The 27,603-nt window shown below is 33.9% G+C and overlaps 1 pseudogene; it reads right to left on the bottom strand.

Moving 5' to 3' along the window:
• LOC126514444 (ribose-phosphate pyrophosphokinase 1-like) overlaps positions 1–27,495 on the bottom strand; it is an 82,115-nt pseudogene extending 54,620 nt beyond the window's left edge.
• Positions 27,496–27,603: the final 108 nt, after the last annotated feature.

The raw sequence follows: 27,603 nt of genomic DNA, 5'->3' as shown, positions 1-27,603 counted from the left end.
AAAGCGAGCAATTGTGGATATCAAGGCAAAAGAATGTAGCCTAATTCTTGAAGGATGTCACATACTTTAATTAACTAATACTGTCAACAGAATTAATTAGCAAGCTTCACATGCATACTAAACCAATACGTTGCAGATCTATTTCAGCCTTTTAGACCACATTTTATTTGGAAGTTTGGTCTCTTTATGTTGCTTAGTCTGTTTTGGAACTTAAATACTTCCTGTCTCAGCCTCTTGAATACTCTACAAGCATCTGAAACACCATGACTGATACCCTATACATTTTAATCATAAACATTTACTTTGTCTTTCAATTTCTTCCATGTGCTGCGTATATTATAGACACAGATAAAGTTTAAAGTAGTTCTACATTTGGGTCTTAAGCAAAGAGAACTAAAAGTAAATAAACTAAAAGTAAATAGAAAGAAGACTTGTGCTAAAGAAACAAAAAAAACTCCATAACTTAGCTCAAAAAGATTAAAATCAGATTTCCCCTGGTGAGTTAGAAGAAAAGCTCTTTTCAGCAAAGTAAATAATAAGAGGATTGCACACTTTATGTTCCAGTGTCGGTTGCTTGGAGTTGAAAGAGAATATTTCATTTGCTTCTATGTGTTTGAATGTTGAGTGCTCCATTTTGAATATGTTGCTAGGAAGAGAGTAAGTCTGATACTTCTAAGTATATTCAATCCCAAGTACCTGCCATATTCATGAATCTTGAAATAAGAATGAACAACTTTCAGAGAAAATCTCTTGAACACATCATACTCACTTCAGTGTTGCTTTCCTGTGCTTTTGGTGTAACACAGTAAATAACATCTTCTTTTATGTTTGACAAGGCTTTTCTTTTGACCTGCAGAGTCCAGTGAATTTCAAGGTCTGTCCCAGTAGTCTGAATAGTATTCATATACTATGGTTTTGTCTCTCGGGTGATTATTGTTGAGATACATTTTCCAGTTCTTTTTCACAGAATTACATTGATTTATACATTGTAAATCTTCTGTTTGAGATCTTTATTTGTACACTCTCAGGCTTACCATTTCTATTTCTTGTCCTGATACTGAAAGGGGACTGCTTGCTTGCTTGCCTAATCCAAAGTGGTGTGATAAACTCAGATTTATGGATTTAATCTGCTTGCACAGAAATTTTAAGATTGTATTTCATTCATGTTGAAAAATGGAATTAATAAAAAAAATCCTTTTTATACTTCTTTGGCCTTACCATCTGATAGCATTCTAAAAATCAACCTTAACATATAGTGTTATCTTAAATAATCATGGCCATAATAATTATAAACTATTAAAATTAAGTAATGCATTTCTTTAGAAAATTATGTTCTTGTCTGTACCAAGGAAAAATTAAAATGCTTTAAAACTGAATAAAAATAAATAACCACCCAATTAGATAATATTTTCTAGCATTTTAAAGAAAATTTGGAACTTTATGGACATGCCAAATCCGTTTTAAACTTATGGTGCAGGTTTGTTGATGAAGGAAACTACGCCACTCAAAATTGGCTTTTTTTCCTGAGCAGTATCTCACAAGCATCTGGAACTGTCTCCTCTGATATAGCTTTCCTATTTTAACTGTGTGCTTTGTATTCAATTTTGTAAATTAAAATAAAGCATCTGGTCACTTAGGTACAGCACAATTGTTTACTTGGTGTGTGTGTGTGTGTGTGTGTGTATCTGTGTGTGCACATGCGTGCATGTGTGTATGTTGAAGTGTGATATAATTGTATGATCTACACTCATATAAAATGTGTAATTATTCTAACTCATTCTTCTAATTTTTTTTTGAGAACCAGGACTTTTTTATTTTTTATTTTTATTTTTATTTTTTTTGAGACAGGGTTTATCTGTGTAGCTTTGACTGTCCTGGATATTTTTTTTGGTACTATCAATTTATTATTGACAATTGCATACACAAATGTCTGTCTAACACTAAGCCCAGTACTTATCCGCTCATATAAACATAACTAATGCAGTATGACACCTCTTCTAAATTTTTGAGTTGCTGGTTTGTACCTGCGTACCTCATACTACATTAACAAACAAACAAAAAAAAAACAAATTTAATATCTTCAAAAGTTTTCTGTATATACTGATGTAATAACTTAATCTTGCTTCCTGTGTGAAAATGAATTAAAATCATGTCAGATTAATTATTATAGTATTTTATATTTGTCCATCTATATTTATTTTTCTTTCATTAAAAATAGATTTTTTTGTCCACTATGTTCAGCGAGACCGGTTTTAACCCGGGCTTTTTCAGACCCAGGCCAGCTGGCCTTGGTGAGTTCCCGATAGAACATCCCCATTGTCTCAGTGTATGGGCGCACCCCTCGCGGTCCTGAGTTCCTTGCTTGTGCTCTCTCTCCTTCTGCTTCTGATTTGGACCTTGAGATTTCAGTCCGGTGCTCCATTGTGGGTCTCTGTCTCTGTCTCCTTTCATTGCCTGATGAAGGTTAATATTCAGGAGGAAGCCTATATGATTTTCTACTGAGACCTCAAGAACAATGGCAATGGGTTTTTGATCCTACTGTACCTATTGGTTTCGTGGGAGCCTAGGCAGTTTCGTGGATGCTCACCTTACTAGACCTGGATGGAGGTGGGTGGTCCTTGGACTTCCCACAGGGCAGGGAACCCTGACTGCTCTTTGGGCTGATGAGGGAGGGGGACTTGATTGGGGGAGGGGGAGGGAAAGGGGAGGCGGCGGTGGGGAAGAGACAGAAATCTTTAATAAATAAATAAATAAAAATAAAAAATAGATATTTTCATTCAATATATTCTCACTATATTTTCTCCTCTCCCATCTTCTCAGAGATCTTCACCATCTATTTTAGTGCATGATCATCAATGTTTCACACTACATTCAAGTAAAGAACTACGATGTGTTAGATTCCTACCCAATGCCTCTCTATTCTCTGCCTGCAGGTTCTGTGCATTCTGGTCACTATCCATCTTACCATATGTCTCTCAGCCACAGTGTGTTTATTCTTAGTAGAGATTAGTGCTGTATATTCCTTTTTAGAGAACTTTTAAAAGAGATTATGGCTGCTGGACTTTTGATCTCATTGCTGTTGCCCAAAATGTTTAAGGTCTTTGATATTTATAGGTAGATTTATAAGGAACGTTGCTGGCAGAAACACTTTATTGGGTGGAGTTGTGGGGCTGACAGAAGTGATCCAGAAAAGGAAATTCGACTCCAACTCTTACTTTGCATGTCTAAAAACTATATTGCATCTTCTCTTGGGAGGACCATTTTTGCATCCCTACCTTTATTCACTTGTGTGTAGCACTTTGTGTAGGGTTGAGTCCAATGAGGATTATCCAACTCAATTTTGGTATGTTCATTATTGACGATTTGTTCATCTCATGTTTGGATGGTAATTTAAAGAAAAGTTACAGGTATAGTTTTTAAGGTTTTCAGAAGGTCCAGTCTCAGAGCAAACACCCTGATATCTGGCTCCTAAAATCATTCTGCCCTCTCTTTCCACAATGCTTCCTGAGCCTTAGGTGGCAGAGTGTGGTGTAGATGTATATAACAATTCTGCATTCGGCTTCGTTGTGCTTTTCTGATGTGTTCACTCTCAGTTTCAAAGACAAGTTTCTGTATTTTTATTTATTTTTCTGGTTGTGGGATATGGAATGTTCAGGTAAGAAAGAAAACAAACAAGTAACATTGTATGGAATTTCCAGATTATATTTTGAAATCTACATGTGTATACATATGCAAAAACAATTACCAAAAAAATGGGCCATGAATTTGAAGGAGAATAGATAGGAGAATAAGGGAAGGGTTGGAAAGAAAACATGGATGTTAGTAATATCATAATTAAATTGTAACCTCAAAAATAAATAAAAAGTCTATATTATATCTATTTCATTTGTAAAGAAAAATAGTGTCTTTCTACTGTATGTTTCCATCGTTAGTTCTGTTCTTGATATATCAACCTTATTTATTTAGCATAAACTAAAATATTTTAAAATTAAGCATACACTGGAAAAAGTAGCCACAACTTACTTAACATAATACTATGGGTTCTTTGAACTTGAAGCATTCCTTTTCGAACAACTTTTTCAACAATTGGATCACCTATAAATCTTAAAGTTTATTAATTTTTTGAGATTATAATCGAATTGCATTTCTTTCCTTTCTTTCCTTTTGTCAAAACCTCCCACTCACCCCTCCTTGCTTTTTCAAATCCACTGCCTGTTTCCATTCACTATTATTATATGTATAAATGTAGATGTATATGCCTATTTATGCCTAAATATGTTTAGTTTGCATATGGTACTGGTTGGTATGTTTTAAGGACTCATAAGTTGGTATTAGATAACCAAGTGGCGTGTTATTCCTAAGGAGAGACTATTTCTTTTGCTCTCAGTATGCCTTAGTAGTTTGTGGTTTGTTTTTTTTTTTTTTTTTTTTTTTTTTTTTTTTTGTAGGGTTGAAGCCCTCTGGGACTTACTCATTATACTTTGGCATGTCCTTGGTTTCATCCTTGGGTGAAACTATTTAAATGTATGTGTATAAAACTTTTCAATCAAAAAACAATGGAATGAAAAATTGATGTAACTAAACAAAAATCTTTATATAAAAATACATGAACAATGCACACACATACACATAAACAACAGCACACCACTTAGCATTTTTTGCTCTATATCACCATTTATTATTTCATTCCAGCTTCTTTTCTCTCTTCCCTCTCATTTCTTTTCTTTATTATTTTCTAGGATTAATTTAATAAACAAATCATAGTACCTAATATAGAAGAATGTTTTTCCAAGTTATTGTGAAAAATCATACTTCTTCAGAGAGTAAGAACCTTATAAGACATTCAACAGTATAGAGATTTAGTTTAGAAGTACAGGAATGATTATTTTGTAATAACAGGTCCTATTTTTTTCCCATGTAGAGCAAGCAACAGGGAAGGGGAAATTCATCTAGTATGCAAATGAACTATCCAGTGGCAGAGAATTCATGCAAATAGATAAGCTGGGTAATATCTGAGTAATTGCAGTAATTCAGGATATGTAAATATATCTCATAACAACAAAATGTAAATAATTATAAGAAAAATGAATAATTAAGGAGCTACGCCTTTAGGTTAAATAGCAGCTGCACATTCCAAACAAAGTAAAAAAAAAAAAAAAAAAAAAAANAAAAACAAAAAAAAACAAGGATAATATACTCATTTGATTAAGATCTTTCAAATACATTTCAAAGTCAAGTGTATGGTAAATATATGCTGGTCACAGATTATCTAAGAAAATAATTTGCAGCTCTTCTAGAAATGTGTTTTCAAAGTAATATCGTTTTATTACACTTGAAAAATATTTTATGTATTTTCTTTTGAAGACAGTGATAAACCCCCAAAGGATACAGAATATATTTCAGATATTACAGAACAACCTGAAACAAAGTCATTTCTTGAATACCACTTTATACTATCTGAATAGTAAAGTACTACTTTTCAAAGCTAAACGTCAAGGCAGCAGTATAAATTGAGAATGAGAAAGCCAGGTGATGGTGGTTCACACTTTTAATCTCAGCATTCCGCATTTAGGAGGCCGAGGCAGGAGGATCTCTGTGAGTTTCAGGCCAGCCTGGTGTACAGAGCTCTTTCCATGACAGTCTCCAAAGCCACAGAGAAACCCTGTAGTAAAAGTGGTAGAGTTAGCCAGTAGTTGTGCACACCTTTAATCCCAGGACTCAGGAAGGAAACTCAGGAGAATCTCTGTGAGTTTGAGGCCACTCTGGTATACAGAATAAATTCCAGGCCACTAAGAGCTTCACAGAGGAGCCATGTTTGGAAAACAGAACAAAAAGAGCAATAAAACAGACAAACAAAAATAATTAGACTCCCGACTTTTTAAAAAACGTTTTATTTATTATTTGTAGCTTTTACTTCATGAATTTCAATCTCAGTCATTTCTGCATCCCTTCCTATCTGACATCTGCTCTTGCAACGTCTCCTCCAGAAAATAAAATAAAATAATAAAAATTATCTTTTTTGCTTTGAGAGGAAAGAAAAAAAGATATGGTCATAAAAGCTGTAGTGAGACACAGTAAGGTTGGCCAGTATATCATTTAGTCATTATATCTGTCTTTACTTGCAAGTGTTTGCTATAAAGAGTCATTGGTCTGGTGCAATGCCTCCGATTTCTCCAAACTCTTAATACCAGTCCTACTGTGACTCCCCTTTGTTATGCTGTGTTGTCCTGTGTTGTGGAGATCCTGCAGAACTGGCGTCTTCACATGCTACAGTAGATAATAGGGTATATACTAAGCCCAGCCAACTCATAGCCAAGGTTCTGTGCCTGGGTGGTTGCAGGGTTGGTTAGGCTGCCAACAATTCTGCCTCATTACCACCAGGGTGAGCTATTTCTAGCCATTGCCCCTTCTAGTTGACCCTATGCAGCAAGGAGCAAGGGGTGTGTCTGGTTCTCCTGTTTTCAAGTCCTCAGGGCCAGCCCGATCACCCACACCTACACCATCAGGGCAAGTTTTCTTGTGTTGCCCAAGCAAGGTGCAGGGGACACTCAAGGCTGCAGCTGGTGAGGGGCAGGGACCGCTCTCCTGCTCTTACAACCTCTGTTCCGGCTCTCCCATTTGCCACAGATGGAAAGGTTTGGGGTAGGCATCTATCCCTTGCCTCCTTCACCATACTGTAGACGAGGGATTGCACCAGACCTCCCAAGCTCATTTTCTGGAAAGTCAGTTCACTCCCCCAAGAAGGTCATTTCTCCTCTGCACCCCATGTGAATTCACTTGCCATATAGTGGCAAAACACACAGTGAGAAAGACTCTCTTCCATAAATCAAAGTTCTGTATGTCTGTCTGGTATAAGCAGTTCTTCAGGTGAGGTATCTTCTTTCCAAGTTTTTTTTTTTTTTATGTTGAGATATGTAAGATTGTAGCTGAATATCTGGATAAGCTTCTATAGCCTGACATGATCAACTTGAGGTTTTGGGTGGCAATCTCATGAATAAGTTTGGGAGATAAGCTAAGTTCAAAGCACAATGACTCAGTATAAACATATGTTATTTACTAATATCCCTGGTTCCTATCAGGATCCAGTCTGTGGGATTTGACAGATGTGTAATGACACATATCTGCTAGTGTAATACCTTCACAGGATCCATCTGTGTTTTTCCTACCCAATCTTCCCCACCTTCTTCTCCACACTTCTCACTATCTCTGATATTTTTTTTTCTGATTTTAAACAGTTTTTTAAGTGTTCTCACTCTGATGCAGGATACTACATCTTATTCATTAGAATCAGATGCTTTCTACGTGTCCACTTACTTTCTTTGCAAGTGAGACTGTACAGTTTACAACTGAAATGGCTTAAGTGAACAGCAACAGAATCCATGATTTAAAAATATTAAACTATGGTTTTAAACTACATTAATGATTTCATTACAATTTTTATGCTTCCCAAACTATTTTCATATCCATTGTTTACAAAATCTACAAAATTATGAAAATATGAGAAAACTAGACCCACAAGTTTTAGATACATCACCAAAAATGGTAAGAAAGCAAAGCAAGATTTGCATTTTTAAAATTATTTTTAATAAGTTGACATTTTGTGATGTGGGAGTCCTTTCTGTGTGCTGTGATTACCATTAATGAATGAATAAAAAACTGCCTTTGTCTGTTGATAGGGTAGGACTTAGCTAGGTGGGGAGGACTGGACTGATTGCTGGGAGAAAGAAGGGCAGAGTCAGGAGATGTTATGGAGCCACAGCCGGAGATAGACATGCTAAAACTTTGCTGGTAGGCCACGACCTCATGGTGATATACAGATTAATAAATAATGGTTCAAATTAATATGTAAGAAATTAGCCAATATAAAGATAGTGGTAAGGGGCCAAGCAGTAATTTAATTAATACAGTTTCTGTGTGATTATTTTGGTTCTGGGTGCTGGGACAAACACATGAACCCTCCTCCTATAATTTTGTAAACAATTATTCATGTTACTGAAATCATTATCTTTAATGTTACAATATTATTAAATTAGTCAAAAATATTTATACTGTTCTGGCTAGCAAATATTCTTTCATCATATTAACATTTGTTGCTTGAAAAGTCTGAAATTTAGACATTACATTAAATTTTCAGTTGATATCATAACACTATCATAATTTTAAAGAAAAAGTATCCCTGCAGTAGTATAGACTACATGTTAAGATGTTTAAAATACCAATGAAATTTATGGTGCAGTGTCATGGTATAGTCTACAAAAAGATGAGTTAACATACTCATGTATGATTCAATAGTGAAGAAATGTTGTTCAGTTCTGCATTTCCTCACAAGGGAACATTTCCAACTAGAACATATAACTGATCAATGATAAGTTTTAGAGGAAACATAGAATTTTTTTTAATCAAGTACTAAGTTATGACTATAGACCTTCACTGGATACAATCAATTTTATTTCAATTTTTCCTTCAATACAGGAATATTATCTCTTACAAATATTTTTAATTTTTATGAAATCTTGCCTTAATATTAGAATTTTCCTTAAAATATTTTGAATATGTGCTACCAATTATAATTGCTTCATTAGTTGACCATTTGTGTCGGATGCTTTCTGCTTTCTAATGGTATGATTAGACTACATCAATAGTGACCTACTACTCCTTAAGTAGGACAATGCCAGTTCAAACCAAATACTGTCATTTATACTTAATTTAGTTGACTTGTTATATTAGCATAGATAAATACTCAAGTAATGCTTTCAAGATGTCAAAAACAATCCAGGGTCACTAAAAATTCAAATTGAACTTTTTCAAATTAAAGACAATGACAGAAGTTGAAGAAGCATTGCCCCCCTTTATATATTGGGTCTTGACCATAGTACTTAATTACAGTTCCCTGTATCTAAAATATTATCATGCAGTTGTCGAATGATAGTTAAATGGAATTTAAACTTTTAATCAATATATTTGACACTGAATATATTTAGCATTTCTGTCAGTTACATACTAAGCTAAGCTACATATGGGAACTTTAGTATAAAATGTTTTCTGCATTCTGTAGTTAGTTCTGAATGTTAAATCTCTAGAAAAAATATAAAAATGCAGATATAATACCCACAGTAAAAATCATTAAGTACTATTTAGGCAAATGAAAAGAGAAAAAAGTTTAATAGCATTAGAAGAAAAGGAATCCAGTGCAAGAAAGTGATATTAATAAGCTCTGTGAATTTATACATGATCAGTCAAGTGCATTATTATAGCATTTATGTACAATATGCCATGCTTTCTAACAACTATATGTGAATGTTTTTATACTAAGACAGGAACAGAAAATGAAACTGAAGATTATTTGAAGATTTAGTCTAAACTGTTAGTAGCTATCAAAAACTATTTAATATTACAGATCTGTCCAATATTGGGAGCCTTCGTCTAACTTTATATTTTAAATTATGAGCTATTTTTAAGGAATTTGTTGGTCTTATTCCTGGATATTGGGAAGATGGAAATTAAAATCTAACATGAGCAGCAAAATCACTGAAATTTACTCAGTATCATATTCCTACAGTAGATAATGCAATATCTTCAATTTACTTTCATAATAAATATATTTTTTAAATCATGGGAGTAAAACACTCGTACTACAGTGTTTGACTGTAATCTCCTTCAATCTCTAGACAGAGATTTAACGTTTACTGGTAGCATTTAAAACACACCTAAGGTCTTGTTTACAAACAGAAATTTTGTCATTGTTGAATTGGCTGGATTCATCAATATAACAGCTTTTTAATCTATTCTTTTACTTGTAAAATATCAATAAGATACATAAATCCATATTTTTATTATAAAAGATGGATAAAAGACTAGGACTGACCTCAGAAAACTCTGCTTATGCATATCCTACTTATTAAGTGATCTCATATTCTATGAAGTCCTAATGGACTAACATGTAGTTGTTATGTTATAGTTATGCTATATCAAGTCTATAATTTCCACAATATAATAATAAAGCCATTTAGCACATAATTCTTAGTATATTTCAGACAAGAATCCCAGTAAATACACATACCATTTTATTTTATGTTACACTCTTAATCACATTTATTACAAACAGTTCATTATGATTCTTGCACACAAGACCTGGTGCTAGGGAAATTTTCAAAAATCCACAAAGATGACCCCAGTTAATACTCCAAGCAACAGTGGAAAGGGTGTCTGAGCTGGCTTTCCCCTGTAATCAGATTGATGAATATTCCAGTTATTGCCATTAACCTTCATCCAGTAACCGAGAGAACCAAATGCAGAAATCTGCAACCAAGCAACAGAATGAGCTCCGTGAATGGAAAGGAAGAGAGGGAGGAGAGAATATATCAGCAATGGAGGAGGTAAAGATCATGATAGAGAAATCTCCAGAGACAGCTGAAACAAGCTCGTGGAAACTCGAGGACTCTAGACCGACAGCTGCTAAGCCCTCTATATATGGGGGACAGTGGTGAAGCTTGTACTATCTGAGTGACCCTGGCATGAGCACTATCACTGGTGCATGATCTAACTTGTTGGAGCACATTCCCTTTCGTGGGATGTAGTGGTCAGCCTTAATGCAGGGGTTAGTGGGCTTGTTCCTGCCCCAACTTAATCTGCCAGACTTTGTTGACTCTTCATGGGAGCCCTTAACCATTGTGTGACATGGATGGGAGGGGTGAGTAGGGAAGGAAAGAGAAGAGAGGGCAGGGGGATGAGTGGGAGGTAAAACTAACTAACTAAGCAACCAAATAAATAATATAAATAAATAAATGATATAAATAAATAGACTATCAATGCTGTCATATATATTTACATTGTATATACATATAAAATGTATATACATATATTTTATTTCTTACCAATACACATATAAAATATACATAGATTTTATTTCTTATCAATATATTGGTAAAGTCACATACCTTTAAACTTTAATGGATAACAAGTTAATAGGCTTAGAGAAATAGATAAAGAAATGAAGTTAGAACTCTAATTCAAGAGCCAGACAGCACAATTGCTGTTATTGGATGCTGACTACCAACAGCAAAACTGGAAGATGAAGCAACAGTAGAAGGAAAGTAAAATAACTCTAATAGTAATGTAACCTTGATTTTGTGAAGACAACTGGGTGGTTTCATTACTTTTGTGTAGCAATGAGGTCTGCCTCTTTCTTGAATTTGTTTTAGTGTATAGAATTCTCTGTGAAACTAGGGCTGTGAAAAACAAGGCTAAAACATGCAAACAAAAAAGTCACCAAAAGAAAAACTCATAATACTATACTGGTTTATTTTCATTGTGTGACATATAAATACCTTGAATTTTAATAAGTCAAGCTTTTGATATTTAGTTTGCCATAGGGAAACTTAAATCCAGAGAACATCTGCAATAATCTTTTAACTAACTTCATAATTAGTGATTAGAAGCAAGAGTCTGCTCTGGTTAAAAAACGTATTCACATGTCACTTTTATCACTTTATGTAAGCATTCTGCCTAACATCTTGACTAATGAAGACCGCAAAAAAAAAAAAACACATTAAATGTTCACAAATCAAAGAAGAATGAATTATGTTTGTTATATATATAACAACTATCTATGAAGAAATTATTAAAAATGAAGAAAATTCATTAAGAATCAAATTACAATATGGAAAATATAATATACAAAATTATATTGTATGAATAAATTCAGTATAATTTATATTATTGAATTGGATTATTCAAAACCTCCATACTATCAGCTTGGACAGTCTGGATGTGGAGATTTGACAGTTTCCACTTACAAAGAAACTCAGAAAAACATTTTAGAATTTAACATGTTATAAATTTAATATGTAAAATTAAAAGCTCCAGTAACACAGTCATGATAAGGAGACAAAAAGTAAAGAGTTAACAATATCAATCTTTAAGACATTTTGTGCTATAATGGACAAGACAGTGTGATAAAGAAATAATAGATTTTGTGTGTATTTAACACTACTTCCTGATGTGTGTTATTTGTTACCATAAATGAGTAATAGCATGATTATTTATCACTAAATGACTTTGATTTTATTCCTCTTCTATAATACTAGATATATCCAAATTATGGCAACTTCTTTTTAAATCTAAACTAGTTAACTTCAAAAAAATCACCCTTGCAATTCTATTTGAGTGAGCTGAAATTATGATTTTTGACAATTTTTATTCAAGTAATATTGCTTGTTTCACCTCCCTTTTAATTTCCTCTAATTTCTATGCAGTTTTAAGTAAGTGTATTTTTCTCTCAACATAACGATGTCCTTTGATTAATCTTCAGTTCTTTACAGGTAACTCAGAGCTTGGTTATATGGCATTTATAATAATAAAGATTCAAGATTATATTTTAAATATTCTGTATATTTTCAATAAATCTGTTGATTTGAATTTAGATTTTTGAAACAATGAACCTTTGTCCTTCAATGAACCAAAATACTGTCCAATCAGCACTAAGATTAGTGAATTTGAAAGTGTGTAAACTTGAAGCTTTCTATAGCCCCAGAATTCCTTTCTGGTCTTTGTAGTGATTGCACACAGTCTTTGTCCAATCTACATATTGAAATATTATCTCATTTAGCTTGAGGCTAAAAAAAGATACTTGCTTTATAACCTTGGTAGTTCTTGATCTGATTCTAGCCTGTATTTACTACTGTAATATTATAGCATTAGTCAAGACAATACCATATGTTTTGGTATGAATAAACTTCTCATACTCTTGAATTCACATCACAAAGATAGAATTTATCACTTTACAATTCACATATGTACATGTAAAATAAAAATTTAGCAAACAGTATTAGAGAGTCAATTTAATAAATTAATAAATAGGCTAGTTACAGGAACAAGATATTACAGTTCAAGGGAGGAAAGCATGTGTTTCTTATTAATTAATCAATTAATTAATGTTTAAAGTGAGGAAAATAATGAGTCAAGTTTCTTCCATCAATATTTTTGCTCTTCTTTTATTTCTTACCTCTTTTAGTTAGAAAAAGACAATTTCTTAATAATGAAATCCTCTAAGGAATCTAGGAATATCTTAGCTAGCTTGCAAAGTAAATCCTAAGAAAATAGCAGAGACTGCATAGTTTATCAACTAGCATTTGGGTATTTCCCACACAGGAGAGTGACCAATATCATTTTGTCGTTAGACCTGACTTCATTTATTCCCTCCTCTTTATCACACAAAGACACTTTGCTCCTGTATGTTCATAGTATTTTCTCTTCCAGCAGAAAAGCATCGTTTGTCTTTGTCTACATTTTAATTTGCTTCCTCTCTGGACATCAGTTTTTTCTTGGCTTATTTCAACCACTGACTTATTAAGAGTTTTTTTTTTCTTAAATATAGTTTGTGAATGAGTTCAGTACAGAATCAGCCAATAATACGAAAGTGAAATTTTCCAAAACAGAGAATGATTTTTCATTACTGCCTTCTGTATTTCTGTCCTTACCCGTCATGGATTCTGATACAGTATCAGAAAACAGCAAGGTGAAGATTCAGAAACTAATTATCCTTCATGGCAAAGGACTTGGCATTTACCTTGTGTCCTGTAGCTTTATCAGTCTCTGCAGAAAGCCTCTGCCTTTCTTGTAAGCCTTATAACAAGGTATTAAAAATTCATCAGAGTAAATCAGACTCCATCTGAGTCTCTTTATGAGTTTCATTCTTCATTTGAAGCTTATATTATATAATTTTTTTATGTTGGAAATTATTTCAGTATGACAAAATACATTTTTTTGTACATTTTCTTGATTGTGAATTTGTTTTTCTTTTAAAGAAAATAAATAAGAGACCATGGGACAAAAGGAACTAGAGATACTACAATAAACATTAGATTTATTCAAAATACCTCCAATTCATTTTTTCCTATGAAGATTGCTTTGCATTCTGGTAACACATAAAGTTTACAAATGAAGGAAAAATAGTGTTGACTGATAATGCATACTAAATTAAATGTAAGGCAATATTCAGACCTTATCCATTTTATTGCAGTAAAAGTAAAGGAGAATAAATAAAACCATGTAGAGTTTGACTCACACCAATTAAATCTTTATAAATATAAATCAGTACAGAAAGATCACTCTAATCATTCCTACAAATCAGTGATCTGCTAAGGATAATGACTTACCTTTTCCCCTTCTCTTTTTTTTTATCTAGTAAACTATTTTTAAGTCTCAAAATTCTTATGGAGTACTTATTTGGTCTCTAAAACATATTTTTCTTTCTTGTTAACCTCTGCTTTTTCAAGTGAAAAATGGATGACTCAACATTAAATAACACTAGACCCTCATATGATCGTTAATGAATTCTTAAGTTTTTTCAGAAATGCTGATGAAACATTTTGAATGCTTTATTATGATCTTAGCAATACTGCATCATTCTCTTAATCAATATTTATATTTAAAAAGAGAAAACAATTCAGAAGAAACTCGATTGGTTCTTTGGATAAAAATGATAATAAATCTTTTATCATTTTTCTTTTGTTAATTAAGAGTTTTTTTAATACAGTCTTTCCTCATTTTACATAACTATCCTTGTTCCCACTTTTTCACCAACTTCCAACTCCTCCAAGTCTACCCTCCCCAACACCTCACCCCATACACTCCTAAGAAAAGGTAAGGCTTCTCATTGGGATTTAACAAAGTCTAACACTTCACTTAGAGGCAAGGCCAAGGCCCTCCCTTATAACTATTCTGAGCAAGAATATGTGATCCTATATGCCAGTTCAAACAAAAATAATAAATCCTGGCTCCACTGTTAGTGGCACCAGAGGCTGCCCAAGCCTCACAATTGTTTCCCACATTCAGTGGCCATAGTTTGATCCTATGAAGGTTGCGCGGCTATCAGTCTAGAGTCATTGAGCTCTCCCTAGCTCAGATCAGCTGTTTCTGTGAGTATCACTATCATGGTCTTGACCCCATTGCTCATATTATCACTCCTTTCTCTCTTGGGCTAATCTCAGGGAGTTAGGGCTAGTAATTTGCTGTAGATTACTGTATCTGCTTCAATCAGTTGCTGGTTGAAGGTTCTATGATGACAGTTAAGGTAGTCATCAGTATGATTACAGGGGAAGACCAGTTTAGACATCCTCTCTGTTGTTGCTTAGAATCTTAGCTGGGGTCATAATTATGGATTCCTGGGAAATTCCCTAGTGCTATTTTTCTTATTCGCCCTTTATTGGCTCTCCCTGTCAAGATATATCTTTCTTTTCTCTCTCCACTGTCTTTTGCCCTTCTTGAGCATCCCATTTTTTCATGTTCTTTTCCTCCCTTCCCTTCTGCCCCCACCTTCTATCTTTCTCAGGAGGTTTGGTCTCTTTCCCCTTCCCAGGAGGACCCATGTATATCTCTCTTATGGTTCTTCTTGTTATCTAGCTTTTCCAAGATCATGGCCCAGAAAGCTGAGCCCTCCCAATGAAAAACCAGATGCTTACCTCTCCAGGTGCATTCTGGGCCAAGGCTCTGGGGTCACAATTGTGGTGGAGCATGGTAGTGGGTATATGGATGCTGCTCAATGTCTCAGTGGCTTGGTGGGTAGGGATGGGGCACCATGCTGTTCTTCCAAGGGCAAGGGCCTAGAGAGCTGAGCCTTCCAAATGGAAAGTGAAAAGTTTCTGAAAAAAGTGGGTGGACGTTAAGAAACATGATCAAAATGTATTCTATGAAAAAAATGAAGGAAAAATAAAGTACTGCACTTTGACAAAAAAAGACTTGTTTCCCACATGCCAAGAAGATTTGAGTTAATAAATTAATTGCAGAGAGAAGTTTCTCTGCCCGAAATTGAGATCATAATTTTACAAAATAGTTTGTAGCTCATGATTTGTTTTTTTAAAAAGAATCAAAAAAGTTTCTTTATTCATTGACCAAGAAAAGCAACACAGAAAGAAGGACCTCTCACACCATAGGATAAATATTATTTTAAAGAACAAAATATTAGTTTTGTTGGTTTTTATTTTGCTGTTGTTTTTAGACTGGGTATTACACTGGGACACTGACTAGATGGAACTCAATGATATAATAACTCTCCTCCTATGTGCTGGGATTAAAGGTGTATACTACCACAACTAACTCATAAACATTTCTATATTTTTCAGCTTATATGAAAGAATAACCTTAAATGTATGTAACCTCAAACATTCATGATCCAACTCTCAAAATACTTGATTCTAGCTTTTGAAATGTACAATAATTGCTTATTTAAAACTTGTATTCAGTGCAAGCCTACATCAAAAGATCTTACTTTTATGTAACAAGGTTATTTTAGTCAAAACTATATCAATCATCCCTAATATTCTCAGGTTCTGCTAAAAACTATGTTCATTAAAACTTCCAAAAGATCTGTTTGTTTTAGCCTTTATAATATCATGTAATACTTCTATTTTTGTGTGTCTGTTCATTGCAATTGACAGAAAGATCATCAGTTCTATCTCATTGCTGAAAATAGTAGGATTTCATTTAGAGTGTGGCAGTGTTCAATTTAGCATATGTAACTATGTTCTTTCTTAATTTTCAGTCAATGGACACTTGATAGTTTCTGTTTAATCTTATATCTTATTTTGTCATGTTTGATTGTTATCTCTTAGATGCCTGGTCTTTTCTAATGAGAGTTAGAAAGGAAATAGACCTGTAGGGGAGGGGAGGTGGGAAAAATGAGGAGGGACAGAGGAAGAAGAATTTAATGATGAAGAATTTAAAACCAGCATGTACTGTATGAGAAAAGCATTTACTGTCAATAAAAGAAAAATGAAGTTGAAAATGAATCAAAATTAATGGAGATATATATCTGAGATGTTGTAGTGTGTACTTTCTTTTTAAATATAGAAGTTCAGTTGATTAAAATTTGGACAATGAACTTACTTGGGAAAACAATTTCATGTAGAACACACTTAAATCAACTTGGAGAAAATGTACTTATACAAATATAGTTGTTATGTGAAGTTATGTTACGTTAGGAAGTTATGTGACCTTTGTCTCACAGTGTAAAATTTTCTCTAGTAACTACTTTAGATGAATTTTAGAAGGATACTATACCAGGTAAATGTTATAAAATGCCAATGAGGTAAATGTGTTGTATATAGATTGTGTCAAAGAATGGGAATCTTGAAAACATTTATACAAATCTTAGCTGAACAGAGAAGAAAATGAAAATGAGATGGAAGAAGCTATATGAAAATGGATTTAGCATCAGAAATCTTCATAGAATAAAATTGTGATGTAATACAAATATAAAAATGAAATATGATTATATTTTTGGAGACAAAAATATCTGATATTTTCTAAAGACTGAATTAGTCAAAATGTTGATCTGCTTCTATGTGTTTGAAATATTGGCAGCTTTTCCTTTATTCCTGTTTTGTTTCCTTTTCAAACTTATGGATTTTGATATGTGGAGATATATTTTAGATTGTACAAAGCAAAGATAATTTCATAGCTATTGGTTTTATCAGATCTGAAAGGCCTGTGTCAAGTTTTATACTCTACAAATGAATGTGAATTAGTTATGGTTATTAGAAACATGTACTAGTCTAAATATTTCCATATGTCTTCTCTCTAATTTTATTTTTATATATGTAAAATATTGAATAAGTTCATATATTTACATTTTTAATTGAAGCACATTTTCACAATTTATTCATCCCCAAGCAGTAATAGCACATGTGCACATTAACATTAATTAATACTGATAATGTTATTCTTCCTTTCCTAGAATAGCTTGTTACATATAAATCCTATTGAAGGACAAGTGAAGGACACTTATGTCCTAAAAAAAGTTTCTATCAATTTGATGTATAAACAAATAAAAAAAACAGAAATCAGAAAACATCCACAAATTCCACAAATTCTGGGGAAAGCATTCAATAATTAGATTTATTCAAACTTTTAAACAAACAAAAGCATAAAAGTTGATGGCCTGCAAGGCATTATTTATAGTAAATGGGAGTTGTAAAGTAGAAAAAACACAAGTAAAAAGGAGATTGATTAAAAGCTACTACACGTTTAGAAGCATTTCAGGAGAAATCTAGTGAAAAGCATTGCTTGGCATCAGGGATATACATGAGAAATGATTTGGACACTACAGACATATTCTTATAAATTGCAATGCATGTTTAAAAATTTTAGTACAATCTACATGATTTCAAGAAAGATAAAAATAATAGGATAAGTTCTAATTAATTAAGTATTGAAGACTATATTGACCAGCCCTTTAGTAAAAATGATAAAGAGTACAGCCCTTCCTTGTGTGCTCCTGTTCTTATTCCATGGCTCTTTCAAGATAAGAGTCTTCTTTCCCGTGATTCTCATTTATGCTACTTGATTACAGCATAGTGGTGTTTGTCTGCTGATCACAGAAGCTGAGCAAAAGGATATAAAAACTTCTAGGGTATAAATAAGCAGATACAAAACGTTCATTAGAGAAGTCATTTGAATCTGATTATCATTGCGGTTATTTCATAATAAATACTACATAGCTGAAGGAAATGAAAGTTGATGAACTGTTTTGTGGCATTTATATAAAATTTGTGTCAATCAACTGTCTTGCAATTTGTAAATATTTAAAAATAATACTCTCATTCTGATGTTTCCTTTCTTTTCATTATTACTCTACAAATTTACTTCTATGAGAATACAAGAGAATGTTGACAAAATTTTAATGCCTATGTAGACACTGATAATTTAATAAGTCCTGTCTGCTTACTAAGTTAACTGTACAAAATTCATTAAAATGAATGAAATAATTACTTCAAGAAGTAATTTATCGTTTTGAACATTTATTGGTAAGAGAAAACCAATTCCTTAGATCTCAAGCTTGATGTGAGCCAGTAATAATGAATCAAAATAAGAAGACATGAAGAAGGCTTTCGATGAAGATATTAAAGGAGAGGTAGGTAAAAGAGACTAAGAATAGAACATAAGGAATGAAAGAAAATAAGAAACACACATAAAATAGTGTTATGGAATAATGCAATCTGAAAGGAGAGAGATTGAAAAACAGACTCCCATACAATTTTAAACATTTTTTTTTTAAATGCAGTCTCTTAAAAAAAAAAAAGGAGTATTTATTATGTACAGTGTTCTGCTTGCATGTGCTCCCGTACAGCAGAAGAGGGCACCAGATCTCATTGACAGTTGTGAGCCACCATGTGGTTGATGAGAATTTAACTCAGGACCTGAAGAAGAGTAGCTGGCACTCAAGGCCTCTCCAGTCCCCATCCTGATGGAATCAGATACAGAGATCCATGGCTAATCAACAAGACAAGCTGTGGGAATCCTGTTGAAGAGAGAAAGAAGGATTATATGAGTAAGGGGATTTAAAATCATGATGGGGAATTCTGTAAAGACAACAGAACCAAGCTATGGGAGCTCACGGCTGGCAGCTATGGCGCCTGCGTGGGACAGAACAAGGACCTCTGCATGTGAGTGGCAGTGTAGCTTGGTCTGTATGAGAGGTCACTGGTCAGCATAACCAGGTTCTACCGCTAGGGCATAAGCTAGCCTTTGGAGCCTATTACCTGTATTAGATGCCTCACTGAGCCTTGACTCAGGGGGTCAGGACTTGGTCCTGCTCAACTTAATGTGCAAGGCTTTGTTGTTGACTCCCCATGGGAGGCCTTACCCTTTGGGAGGAGTGGATGGGGTGTGAGCTGGGGAAGGCGGGGCAGGGAGAGCAGGAGGAGGGGTCTGAAGGAGAGCTGTGGTTGGAGTGTAAAATGAATAAAAAAAATAAAGAAATCCAGGCTCCTCAAAATATTTCGGCTTTTAAATACGTGTGTGTGTCCATGCAAAGTCTTTATATAATATATTTTTACTGCTTAACAAACATAGAATTCATAAACTCTCACTGCTTTTACCAGACATTGAACACTAGATAAGCACTCATATTTGGCTTTGGGAGGTCTACCATTTTATTAAACTAATTAAAAAGTATATTTCATATCATCATAAGGGAACATGTCTGCCTTCATAGACATTATTGTATTGGCCTTCTATGCTCATTCTTTTCAGAAGTTGATAAAAAGCATAAAACATTAACATGTTTTATTTAATCACAGTCTTGTCTTATTTTACACTGCCCAAGATACCACTCAAACCTCAGCGAAACATTACTTCAGTCATTTAAACCCACATACGCTTTGTAATACCAGCCTCACTCTGAATGCAGCATGGCACTCAGTTTTAATCAAACTACTCAAGTTTTTGTCCACTTATTCATCAGAATAGTAAAAGTTTCTACATAAATAAATATATACATTGTGCTTGATGCTTTCATCCTCTGTTCATTTTTACTACTGTTTTCCAATCCCACATCTCTTCTTGCTGTTTTACTCTACTTGTGAATAGAATTCTCATTTTCAGTAAATTAATCAAGGCAAAATAAATTAAATTACACTACCTTAGAGTGCTTTAAGTCCTCAAACGTAATTAATCATTGAGTGCTTTAGCTTCCATTTCTTAATTAATTATTGAATTTGACCTCTTACCCACAAACTGAAACCCCGAAACTTCTGTCACATGGTTCCATTTTCTTTATTAGTCAGAGTATTGTCCTGAAAAAATGTTGCTGATAAATTCCATAGCGGTGCACTTTCTGAGTATGTATGACACTGGCTTCTAACCCACAAGACCTCTAAGATCCAGAAGAATAAGTTTTATTGCAACTGTACCATAAGCATATCTAGATGTCATGTAGCATTTTTCTTAAGATATGCCTTAATCAAATGGTTTGCTTTATCAATTCATTAAATTCTTCTTAAGTATATAAAGAAATATGAAAAGACTGAACAGAGAGAGCCCTTTGTAGACTGTAGAGCTGAGGGGGAAAGTTCACATTCGAGGCACACTCACCATTTACAGGTCGACATTTTTTGTCACCTAGAATTCTCTTGACCTTAGAATGATTCATAGAATTTGTACTAGAGGGGCTGGAGAGATGGCTCAGAGGTTGAGAGCACTGACTGCTCTTCCAGAGGTCCTGAGTTCAATTCCCAGCAACCACGTGGTGGCACACAGCCATCTGTAGTGAGATCTAGTGCCATCTTCTGGCCAGCAAGCATATAGACAGACAGAACACTGTGTACATAATAAATAAATAAATCTAAAAAAAAAAAAGAAAGAATTTGTACTAGAAGCTGACCTGCATTAACAGTATAAATAAAATACCAAAGCTATTCTTATACAAGGCATAAGAATAAAGATATGAATTAAGTTCATGAAAGGACACCATAGAATTAAGAGAATATGATGTATTTTTTTAAAGATGGTTTCTCCTCATAATGAAAATATAACTATTATTTCTAAAGTATCATCTCAAATGTGATTGTTCATTTTAAAAATAGGATGATCATTATTTCTTGGACTTTCCTCTATATAATTTATCTGTTTTGTTGACAACAGTCTTAGGTTAAACCTTAAAGACATAACATAAAATATGAAAATATAATAGCATTGAGTACTATATTTCCCCAATTAAGAATCTTTTTATAAAACATATCTTACTGGGTGGTGGTGGCTCACGCCTTTAATCTCAGCACTTGAGAGGCAGAAATAGGTGGATCTCTGTGAGTTCGAGGCCATCCAGGTCTATAGAGTTAGTTCCTGGACAGATAGGACTGTTACACATAGAATGCCTGTCTTGAGCCCCCATGGAAAAAATTTTTTGCTGTGCTTTACCTAAAACCAAGTTATTCTAATATTTGATATGCTCCTATGTATTTTAACTTGTAAAGAATAAAAATGTTATTGTTTTGAGTAATTATTGACTTTGAAATTTTATTTTTCTTTACTAAACAGAAATTTAGTGAATATTCTATGACAATTGCTGCATCCATTTCACTTATAGCTCAGTAGTAATAAAGGCCCCAGTTTACCTGGAGAAAAAACTCCAATCCTTATTTAATATGCTCTGATGAATCTTATGTTGGATTAATAAAATAAGACAAAGACTCCTAGTAAGGTTGCCATTGTATATACATGCGCTAAGCTAGTCCAAAAAGATAGGAAAAATCCTCTAGTAGTATGCATTTGCTAATAAATGAGACGAGTAAAATTCTATATCAAAAGATAATTGAATTTATTCTGAAAATAAGCATACTTAGAGGATACACATGTGACAGAAATTGAAAGAATACAAACCAGAATTAATTATACAGTCTTTATTAATATATAATAACTAAGAGTTGGTTAAATAAGGTTTAACTACTGAACACTTGTATATGTTTGGTAAAGTATTTATTTTTTTCTTATTGCTAAAATTTGATTGCAGACACTTTAATGATAATAGAATATCAAAATTGACATAATCTATTACTTGAAAAATTGACATGAAATTTAAGAATTTGACAATCATATTTCTGATTGAGCTGTGATGTATTCTCTGCTATCTGAGGTGTTATCTAATTTTCAGGACATCCTTTCTGAAATGTGTATTTTATGAAAATATCATTATGCACTGATGGAGGAAGGTCATTGGTTAATTAAATAAAGAAACTGCTTGTCCAGATAGGTTAAAACATAGGTGGGAGGAGTAAACAGAACAGGATGCTGGGAGGAAGAGGAAGTGAGCTCAGACTCTGCTTTGCTCCCGGAGAGACTCGACAGCTCTGCTCTGGAGCAGAGAAGCCATGCTCAGCTCTCCCGGGTAGATGTGATAGCTCTGCGCTCAGAGACACATGCGATGAAGCTCCGACTCAGGATGGACGTAGACTAGAATCTTCCCGGTAAGCTCACCTTGGGGTGCTTACACACATTATTAGAAATGGGCTAGTCCAGGTGCGAGAGTTAGCCGAGAAGAGGCTAGATATAATGGGCAAGCAGTGTTTAAAAGAATACAATTTGTGTGTTGTTATTTCGGGCATGAGCTAGCAGGCGGCCTGGGTGCTGGGGACGAAGCCCCGCCGCTCATATTTCAACAACGCACCTTACCATTTATGCACATTTTTATTAAAATTTAATGTAAAGAAAATTATTAACTTACTCTCCTCAATATCTTTTCCCATGTGTTTAAATGTTATAATCACACGCAAACACTGTTTAAATCCTTTAATTAAGAAGTACTTATTAATCTTAATACATTTTAAGGCATTTAGGCTTCATAAATCTTAACAGTTTGCTTTTAAAATCTATCATTAGTGAACTCATGATTGAAATGATATAACACTTCTCCAAGCTTTATTATGAGCACTGTCATCCTTGCTCCACACAAAAAACCTTTAGCTGCAGAGATAAGCTTTGTCACTTCCCAATCACTGTTTATTGAATGAGAGGAAGGTCATCTAAAAGTATCAAATTTCAGGACATCTCAATGTAAAGTGATTATTTTCAATGTATAAATACCTATTGCACAGCAAAATGAATTTTATTATTTTGTCCCTGTATTCAGTAGACTGACTTTAAATAGTGAAAGGATACAAAAACAAATATGTAACGATCTTTTTGGAAGATTTTTATCACTGGGAATAGAGATTTGATCTATTTATCTACCTAAAATCTATCAAGATTCATACACGTATATTACATATAAATATATATATATTTAAAGGGCTAAGAAAAATAATAATCAGACACTGCAACTCTCTTACAATGGTCATAATACGATGTAGATATACATATTCCAATACCATGTATTCTGTGAAAAAGACATTTGACAGTTTTCTGGTTTTGAGCTTATAATTGAATTATATTTTCGGCTTCCTTTCTTCCCTCCTAACCCTCCTATATAACACCCCATTTTAAATTCACGATCTGTCTCATCTCTGTCTCTTGTCTCTCTCTTCTTTCAACTCCCTCCCTTTCTCTCCCCCACCCCCGTCCCTGCTGTCCTTTACATGAAAGTGTTAACTAACACACAAACAACGGGAAGAACAGAGCAAACCATAGGTCCAGTTCTCCTCAGTTCTAGATTATTTGTAAGTCAAAGATAGTGTTTGTGAAATGTGTGCATACTGAAAATGGAAATGAGAAGCATTTGCATGAGTTTACACATCCTTTCCTCTGTTGTAGTAAGAACATATGCATATAGTAGCTGTGTGCTGAATTGTGTCATTTGGCTGTTTTTTTTTTTTTTTTTTGACAGTTGAATATTCTCACATTACAGTGTCTTGCGAGTGACTGATATCCTGCCAAAAATGCTTTAGTTTCTCGTGTTACTATATATGGAGAAATGATCTTTTGTATGTATATTTGGTTCAGCAAAGTCCTCAGGAAAAACCTTTATTTTGATGTTATGTGGTCCCATGAGGAGGGAAAGATATTTGTCATTTTTTCTTTCCCTCTCTTGTGTCTTCCTCTCCAGCTTATAAAAATACAAGAAGATATCCGTCTTCCTCAAAGACCAGTGGCAAACCTCATCGAGGAACTACTATGGTGATACCTTGATAAATTGTTTTTAAGCTGTGCTTCTGTTTGTGGAAAGCTGGCATTATTGCACAAAGAAATGGTGTGACTCATTACAACAGTTTAAAGGTTTATTTACATAAAAATTAATTAATATTTTCTTATTTGATTAAAAAAACTTAAAATAAATAATACTTTATTAATTTGATTATCATTAAGTATTCAATAAAAAAGCATAATGACTGTTTTAGGAAAACTGATGGCTGTTAGTACCTCAAAGAGAAGTTTTACCTGGTACTTGAGTTGAATCTCCTAGATTTCCATTTTAAATTATGTCAGACAAATTGTGAACCTGTCTTTAAAAATGAAATTTATTTTTGATAAATATGAATATTCCAGAGAGCCCTCTATTGATAGTTTTATATTTAGCAATTAGTATATTAAATTCTCATGATTAAGTCATCCCTGTGTAAAACTTAGCAATGAGATTTCTGACAGAGTTTTTATTATCTATAGGCTTTTCTTGTGTGTATAAGTTCAGTATCTTAAACATAATATTCAAAAAATGTTTGTGAAAAAGAAATTAGTTGCAGCTTAAGTTCACTCTTTATCCTATTTTGTTTGATAAAGTTAAGGTAACCCAAAGACATACTTGAAATGAACTTAGGCAAATTTGGCAATAGGTTACTTTTGAATTATTTTTTCCCTTTTTTTTTTTTTTTTCTGAGATGGTTTCTTTTTGTTGCCTTGAGTTGCTGGAATTTGCTTAGTAGAACAGGCTGGTCTTGAATTCATAGAGGTCCTCTTGATTCTGTATTTCAAATGTTGGGATTAAAGGTGTGAGCAACCACCACTATCAGATTTTAATTTTTAATACTTTTTCCTATTCTAACAGTTTTGCTCTGTAAAATATCATTGTTATAGTTTCATTTGTCTACAACTGTGGATTTCCAGGTTTTGCTTGTAATCACCACATAATGACACACAGTAAGTTTTATAGATGTCGTGCTTACTTATATATGTACTCTTGAGATAGTTTTATTATTATCATGTGTTCTCTTCATATAAATTTTATGAATATATTTACATTTCTGATATAGGTATGAATAATTTGCATTGGTATGGATTTTAAGGTCAATTTTGTTATATGTATATATATATTTCTGATTTTAAATAAGGTATTGTGATTGTGTAGTTGATTTTAAAATGTAATGTATAATTAGGATGGATAATCATTGATAATAGTCAAGCTTGTAGTCATGTTACTTAGATTTTCTAGATATATAGAGATATATTTCAGTTAGATAGACATTCTTCAAGTCTTTCAAAGACTATAGAATATGGGATTTAAAATATTTTATTAACTTAGGGCTTTTCATGACAATGAGACACGTCTGCTCCTGGCAGCACCAATCTACTTCAAGAAGGCAATGGGCATCGAAGAGGCTCCTTATGGAGTTGGTTAGCCATTTGGGCAAGAAACTGCTCTTGCCTGGACTGATGCGTAAACTGGACAAAAAGAACCCACAGAGAGAGGACTGCTGAACTTGCCTAAAGGTGAGATGATCTTTCGGGGTTCCTGATTCATGAAAGAGTCTGCAAGACATTCTACAGGACACAGCAGAAAATGACTGAACTGTCTTTGGGAAATCCTGCTTCATTAAAATGTCTGCTGGAAACTATGGGCTTGTAGGCCAAAGATGGATGCCCAATGGTACAGAGGAACTTTTGGTACGAGATGTCTCTGTCATTTCTAGAGTTTTGGACTTCTTGTTTGCTTAGGTAATAGTATATCCTTCTGGAATCTTTGATGGAGTTAAAAAATGGTTAGTTATAGTTATAGTTTTTCCTTAGTTATGATAAAAGATATAAATATTGTAAATGTAATTTTTACTTGATAACTGTTTTGTTATATGTAATTTTACTATGTTAAAGCTAAAGCCATTTTTGTTTAAACAGAAAAAGGGGAAATGATGGGGGAGAGTCTTCTGTTTTGTGTTAATTTCATTGGATAAATAAAGAGATACCTTGGCCCTTTAATAGGACATAAAATTAGGTAGGCGAAGTAAACAGAACAGAATGCTGGGAGAAAGAAGTTGAGTCAAGGAGTCGCCAGGATTCTCCCACTTCAGATCTTCCCAGGTAAGCCACCTCATGGGTTTACCATGATTATTAAAAATGGGTTAGATCAATATGTGAGAGCTAGCCAATAAAAGGCTGGAACTAATGGGCCAGGCAGTATTTAAATGCATATAGTTTCCGTGTAATTATTTCAGGGCATAAGCCATGTGGGCGACCGGGTGCTGGGGATGCAGCCCCTCCACTCCCTCAACACATTTCTAAATAACTGTCTTCAAAATACTTAGAAATTGGAAATATAGAGTAATTAAAATGTGAATAATTGGATCATTAGCTTCTTGAGTATAAAATTTGACACTGAATGGAAATGAAATGCTCCAAACTACCCAAGGACCTTGCTTTTTTGGTTTTGTTTGTTTACTTGCTTTGTTTTTTGCTTGTTTTCCAGATAAGATTTCTCTATAACAGTCCAGGCCCTCCTTGAACTCCACTTATCATATCACAGGAGCATGTGTGCGCACATGCACACACACACACACAGAGGCACTAAAATAACAGGATTTTCACTGGTCTTTGAACAATGCTAACACATCTCTTTTGTATGTATCTCATGTACCACAGCGTCCATGTGAAGGACTGAGATCTACTCTTGGAAGTCATTTTCTTCCTTCAACCATGAAGTTTCCAGTCATTTCACTTACTGGTAAGCTTCTTGACATGGTAAATCATCCCCCTATGACAGGCTTTTGAATTTAAGTACAAATACTTTATTTTCTGTTGGGGCCAATTAAGTCCTGGCCTTCAGCTGCTCTTCCCTGTCTAGAACCTACTAATTGAAGTTACTAGAAGCTGTGCCTAGCTTAGAGGATCGGAGGATGGGATTTTTCACCCTTTGGCCATTAACTGCAGAGTATTTAAACCTCCATAGCACTATTAAAGACAGGGGCTTTTTGGTACCCGTGTTGGAAGGTCTGTCTCTGCATGTATATTCTCAACTTCCAGCCCCTTGCCCGAAGCTTGATAATTGGGTTCTAGAGCATAGCGCACAGATGGGGCCATGGTGCGTGACAATTTTCTTTCTTTCTTTCTTTCTTTCTTTCTTTCTTTCTTTCTTTCTTTCTTTCTTTCTTTCTTTCTTTCTCTCTCTCTCTCTCTCTCTCTCTCTCT

This window comes from Alexandromys fortis, unplaced genomic scaffold (genome assembly GCF_014885135.2).
Source record: "Alexandromys fortis isolate MF-2015 unplaced genomic scaffold, M_Fortis_MF-2015_v1.1 scaffold_129, whole genome shotgun sequence".
NCBI classification, from domain to species: Eukaryota; Metazoa; Chordata; class Mammalia; order Rodentia; family Cricetidae; genus Alexandromys; species Alexandromys fortis.
The sequence above is the reverse complement of the archived record's forward strand: the minus strand, read 5'-3'. Positions and strand labels throughout refer to the sequence as shown.